Source organism: Toxotes jaculatrix, chromosome 5, assembly GCF_017976425.1.
Source record: "Toxotes jaculatrix isolate fToxJac2 chromosome 5, fToxJac2.pri, whole genome shotgun sequence".
NCBI classification, from domain to species: domain Eukaryota; kingdom Metazoa; phylum Chordata; class Actinopteri; family Toxotidae; genus Toxotes; species Toxotes jaculatrix.
The window spans coordinates 30,437,616-30,444,190 of NC_054398.1; positions in this window are offsets into that span (position 1 = coordinate 30,437,616).

A 6,575-nucleotide genomic window follows, 5' to 3' on the forward strand; every position below is an offset into this window, starting at 1 on the left:
TGTATGAAGGAAAGAGTGAGGGAACCAGTGGCAAAGGACTAAATTATGATTCTGTAATGAGGTTGATGAATACCAGTTTGATGGGCACAGGGTATAAATTATTTGTTGATAATTTCTATACTATTTTGTTCTGATGTGTTTATTCACTGTTTAGTTGTTCAACATGTTTTTAAAGTTTTGCTACACCCTAATGTACTAACTTTAAATTTTTATAATTTTCTTTCTCTATCCTGCAGGTTGTCACACTGGAAGGATGGACAGAGATCATGTTTTATGTTATGGATGCTTATTCCTTCTGGAGTTTGACATATTTTGTGCTCGTTACCATTGTAAGTAGCAACTTGTCTTTGTTCTTGTGTTTTAGCATTTTAGTGTGTTCCCAGGTCTAAAAAAAACCACAACCTCCAAAATCTAAATCATGTCTAGGTATATAACATACCTGACCATGTGGTGGACATTTTGTAGAACCAATGAATTTGGAGAGAGAGTTAGAAAATGCACGAGAAAGTGCATGAAAAAGAGAGAAACCACCCTCTAAATCAGACATTTACAAACTTTTTTATGCCAAGTGCCAAGAACCCCATAACGTCTCTCAGGGCTACATTAAATTTAGGCCAGTAATTCTTAAACATATAAAATGCTCATGTTGCTGATGCAGTTTAGCTGAAGCAAAGTTTTCAGACTGGTCACTGTTTACTAGTTATCGGAGCACATGAAGAGTAAGACATGAGAGCAGCGTGCTGGCATTATCACAGAGACCTACCACAAATTAGCCTGCTGGCTGGGGACGATGTGCCATATAAGGTCAGATTACAGGCTGTATATGCAATTAAAACATGAACAGGTGAGATTTATAATTTGCAGTGATATCAGGTAATATAACTATGTAAGATTCCTTTCAATAAATCATCCAAAAAATGTGTAATTCTTAGGATGTAAATAGATGCAAATGTTTTCTTCTGGTGTAGCCTTAAAAGTACAAGAAGTTTCAGGCAATGTGTGGAGACATTCAGGTAGACTAAATGAATATTAGCCATACCCCAAGTTTAAAATGACTTTAGATCTTGTCTGATATTATGGGGACTGCTGTTGAAAATATTTCAGGTAAAAAGGTAAAAGTTTGCATTCAAAATCAAACACACTCTACCACGACAAAATGCTATGTCCTAATCTAACTTCAAAACAACACCCTCTTGGTCCATTTTCAGTTATTTACTGTTAATCATGCCTCGTCCTTTTACCAACATACATAGTGTTACCCGTTTCTCTGTCTTTGTCACCTCCAGGATTTGTCCTCTGTTTCTTTTGGATTCACTTTCATCTGTTCACCCCAAGTAAGGACTTCAAAGACTTCAAAGTTTAGGACTTGAGCTTCTGACATTTTTTCTCCTTGGACAATTTAGTTGTATAAGTTTTGTTTCCTGACCTTGGACTTTGGTCCAGTGATCTTGAGTTTAATAAAGAGGACTTTAACTGACTTTTAACTAATTCAGGTGCACATCCAAAATAAAAAAAAAAAAAGAGATAAGTTAAGTCAATCAAGAATCTCAGTCATTCCAACATGTACACAATCCTATCACGTATGTCAGCTAAAGTGCTGCAGTATGCTGATCATTGGCCAGAGAGTGTGTATTTGTTGCCCAGGTCAGATCCTCACATGTGCATGCCCAAACATTTGAAGCTGCTGACTCTCTCCACCACTTCCCTGTTCAAACAGAGTGGGTGGTGCTCATCCTGCTTCTTCCTGAAATCAATGATTAGTTCTTTTGTTTTCTTTGTGTTCAGAGTTAGGTTGTTGTTAATGCACCAATTTGTTTGTCTATCCACCTCTTCTCTGTAAGCAGACTTATCTCTGTTTATCAGTCCCACCACTGTTGTTCATCTGCATATTTAATGATGGTGTAGATGTTGTGTGATGGTCTGCATTCATGTGTGTACAGAGAATAGAGGAAAGGTCTCAGCACGCATTCCTGTGGGGCCCCTGTGCTGAGAGTCAAAGTGGTGGAGCGATGGGGGCCCATCCTGACCGACTGTGGTCTGTCTGTTAGGAAATCCTGTATCCATAAGCAGATGTTTGGCTGGAGGCCTTGGTCGGACATCTTCGAGAACAGTCTTCTGGGTAGGATGGTATTAAAAACAGAACTGTAATCCACAAACAGCAGTCGTGTGTATGGCCCTCGTTGTTCCAGGTGGAGCAATACTGTGTGGAGGGCTGTGAAAATGGCATCGTCTGTTGACCTGTTGGTTTTATAAACGAATTGGTGAGAGTCCAAAGTGGGTGGAAGCATTACCTTTAAATGTTAAACCTCAGGATGAGGCCACTTGAAAGATGATCATTTTAATGTGACTCTTCTGTTTGTTTTATTTACTGCAATGTCAACATGATGTTTAGATGGTTATATAATAAATGTTTAAAGAACAGTAGTCAGTGATGGCTGACCACTGTTTCTGATCCCTGATTTAAGTAAATATACCAAAACAACAATGTAAAAATACTTCAAGTCTTAAAATGAAAGTAGTGATTTGGTTCCTCTGGTGCCTACATCATTGGATATGACACGATCAGATGATTAATACTGAATCAAAGCTGTGGTCGGGGTTGTGTGTGTGTCTGCTTCCTAGCTAATGTGCTATGTGCTAAATGCTGTTACTGCTGTGACATTTTAAAAGCTCAACAACAGGGTGTATATCAGTGGTGTAGTCCAGGGTATACGCCGGTATATGGCGTATACCTACTTATTTTTCAGTCAGCATTGCGTATACCCACTTCTAAATCCCCCTGATGCGCACCATTCACTAATATCTGTGAGCCAGGTTGCCCATTTTTTCCTCAAGGATGGTGAAGTCATGACCCACCCTCCTCTGCCTCCAATTGGCTGGTACTCGCTGCTTTCACTGATTAGATTGGTTAACTTTAGACATGAGGACTGATGAGCCAATTAGAGACAGAGTAGGATCACTAACACCTCAGGTGCCAAAACAAACAAAAAAAAGCCTCAGGTGCCAGTGCCACTTGACGCTAATGGCAGACAACAGGCGGCGGTGTGCCACCCAAGTTGATGGAAGACATGATTCTGAGGTAAGTTTTAAGGTGGTTTCCAAATGAATCATTGTTTTACTGGCAATATGACTGCACATTTAGAGGAGAAGTGATATTGTCGCCAATAGTTAAACTGTGCGAGTCGGCTAACCTTATGAAAGGCTAACGTTATCCTAACGTTAGTCTGAAGCTAGCTAGATTGGGATAATGAGGGGAAACCGTGCCATTGTTGGTTTTCAGTAAATTAATCAACCCAGTTTGCAAGAATTTCATACCAGACTGTAATGTTAGATGAAACTGATTATCTCAATGTCTATGAAGCTTGTTTGTTATTGTAAAGGTCTAAATTTTAACGTTAGCCAAGTTACTTTGCCCTAACTAACCTACATGATCTAGTTTAATTTTAAAGTAGCTAGGCTGGTAGTTGATTTTTAAGTAAGTTAAAAACAAGAATTGGGAGAAATAGTTTAAGATTCGGCCTTTAACAATATTGAGTTCTAATCAGGCTGTCTTATTTTGTATAGGGACAGATAACAATGAAAAGAAAGGAAGATATTGCTAAAATAGTGTTCAGCTATTGAAAACCAAATAATTTATTTCAATCTTCTGACAGTGCAATTTTAAGATTATCTGGTTGGTTTTGATGTTTGGAAGAGAATGATTTGTGTTTTTTATTTAAGATGAAATATGAACGAGGATACATTGTCAACTTCAGATTTGAAGTATTTTATTTAAATAAATGTTCAAAAAATAACTGAAATACCATGTTTGCCTCATGCTAAATACATTTTACATTCATCCAGGCTGCTTGTGTAACCAGTAGTAACAACAAACTGCTCCTAATCAAGTCATGATCATTTTATAATAGTGAGCAAGTAGAAATGACAGATTTTGGGGTAAACTTAATAGAGTAGTCTTACATGTCACTATTTCTAAAACAGCTTTTTTTCTAGACTACTTTAAAAAAAAAAGGTGAAAATTGAGTATACCCACTTCTCCATGGACAACTACACCACTGGTGTATATTTTACTGTTAACATGAAGAAAATGAATGTGAACTGTAGCCGTGTTGCTTATTTTTGTAATTCATTTGGTATTTTTGAGAAGACTGAATATCATTAGTATAAGCATAAGTATTTGGGTTATGTTTTTGGTTAGTGTTAGGCTTTCAGTTATGATGGTTAAGATTAGGTTAAGTTAGGTTAAGGGGCAAGGGAATGCATTATGGCAACTATAGTAAGAAAATAGATAGAGAGAGAGAGAGAGAGAGAGAGAGAGAGAGAGAGAGAGAGAGTGTGTGTGTGTGTGTGTGTGTGTGTGTGTTTGTCCTTTGATGCCTTTGATGTATCAACATTCTACAGTCTGATGTCACAGGCTGCAGTAAGTGGACACACAGCCAGAGACAAGTTCAGAAGTCAAACAGGAGCAGAAACAGTTGGACTGGACAGAACTTGCTCATGATTTAGGAAGAAAGAAGCACTCAGATATTTCTGCACAATTATTGACAAGGAAGGGAGGAGCTACTGCTGTTACAAGGACAAGAGGAAAGTCCAGATCACCTCCAAGGTTTTCAGTAAGTCAAAACCTTTTTTAGTTGATGTCAGTGTTTCAGTTCAGTGGGATGTGTTTGTTAAATTGGCATGATGTCTAATCACACAAGAACTTCAGCCCAAAGGTTTCAGTACATGTTCAGTTTATTTATGCTGATTGTATCTGTGAGATTTTTCCTATTGTCAACTTAGGTTTCCATTTTTTGTTCAAAGCATTATGGTTTGTGTTAAAGGAAAGGTGCCTATTTTTTAAGTTTGTCTTTTAAACTTCAAATGTTCAAAAACATTCACAGGCTTTTATGTAAATTGAAATCATTTGTGGTTGTTGCTTTGGATCCTCCTAAATGATGGAGCATAAAATCCACAGTCCATGTCCTGTGTAAAAGGGACGTCCAAAGTTCAAAAGAAGCAAACATGAGGCTTCAGCAGTCTGACTTATATAGTTGAAACAGGCATCCTCCAAGTCTTTTTATCATTTATGTTGAAGATCAACCAACAGTGCTTTGCATGTGGAACAGTAGTTTGCCTGCAGCCACAGATCCAGACTCTGCAGCTCTGGAGGTGGAAGTAACTGCAGAGACGAGAAAGCACAACACCATGGGAGAGAGAAGAAGCCAAGTTAGTAACATACATTAATGGGATATGAATGTGTACAGATGGAGAGGGAGAGGAGGAGAGAGGAAATCAGTGCATCATGTGAAGTCTTCCAGCAGTGTAGACCTATAGCAGCATAACTAGTGGCTCATTCAGGAAAGCCTTACTCAGCTCTGACTATAAGGTTCATCAAAAGGGAAAGTTTGAAGCCTCCTCTTAAACATGGAGAGGGCGTCTGCCTCCAAGACCCAAACTAGTAGATGGTTCCACAGTAGAGGAGCCTGATATCTGAGGGCTCTGCCTCCCATTCTCTCTACTGGAGACTTTAGGAACCACAAGTAAACCTGCATTCTGGGAACACAATGTTCCAGTGTAGTAGGGGATGGCTGCACTGCTGCTGTGACCCGGCTTGGTAACACAGTCGGCCATTGCCAACTCTTAACATTCTCCTCTCCTTAGCTTGTGCATAGATACACAAGTTTAGCAGTGGCTAAACTTGTGTATCTATGCTGAAGATTAGCGAGAAAGCTCTGTTCTAAAACGTCTCTCTGTTTTCAGCTCTCACAACTTTTGCAGCTTCTCCCTCAGTCTCTACAGTTTGGAGTTTAGTCTCACTCCTGTGCTCTTGTTTGTACTTTGGGATATCAGCCTTATGTCACTGTTTACTGATCAATTACAGCCATATCAGAGCTGTGTTATGTTACTGATAATGCAAACCAAACTTTTCCTGCTTAGCTGGGAAAAAGTTGTAGGAATATTGATTGTAGTTATCAGTGAGTTGGCAGTGCTTTAGTAGAAGCTCAGATCAACAACTTCATTTGCTGTGCAGTAAAGTGGAAAAACACTTTTTTCACTCTTCCAGCACAGTTTGAGTGTTAGTGACCATTCATATCATGACTTGATGTGACTACAACCAACACAATGGAAAATCCTATTTGAATTGAACTTTTCCAGGTCCTTCAACTTCACATTTTAATACGAGGACTTCAGAAATCACAATGTTTAATTCAAAGAACAGTGAAATATCACATTCAGTGTGCAGCTCACACTGTTGGTGGTTGGCGTCTTCAGACTCCCTGAAAGCTGACATACAGTATTAGTTGAAGAAGGTAGTATTTTTATTTTGGATGAAACACATCCAGGTGTATCACTGTCCCTGTATAGTGTGCTGACTTCAAAAAATTTAAATTTCAAAACCACCACCACTGAAGTTCATTGTGCAGAAGTGACTGTTACATGTCCAGGCTCCACAGTATACCATGGACCTTCTGCAGCCCCACACCATGAGCTGATCTCTTAGGTCAGGACTTTCTAAATGTACCTCGGACATGTTTTAAGACTCAGGAAGATTGTGCTTTCCAGTTTGCAGCCTCTAAACTTTGGAATAATCT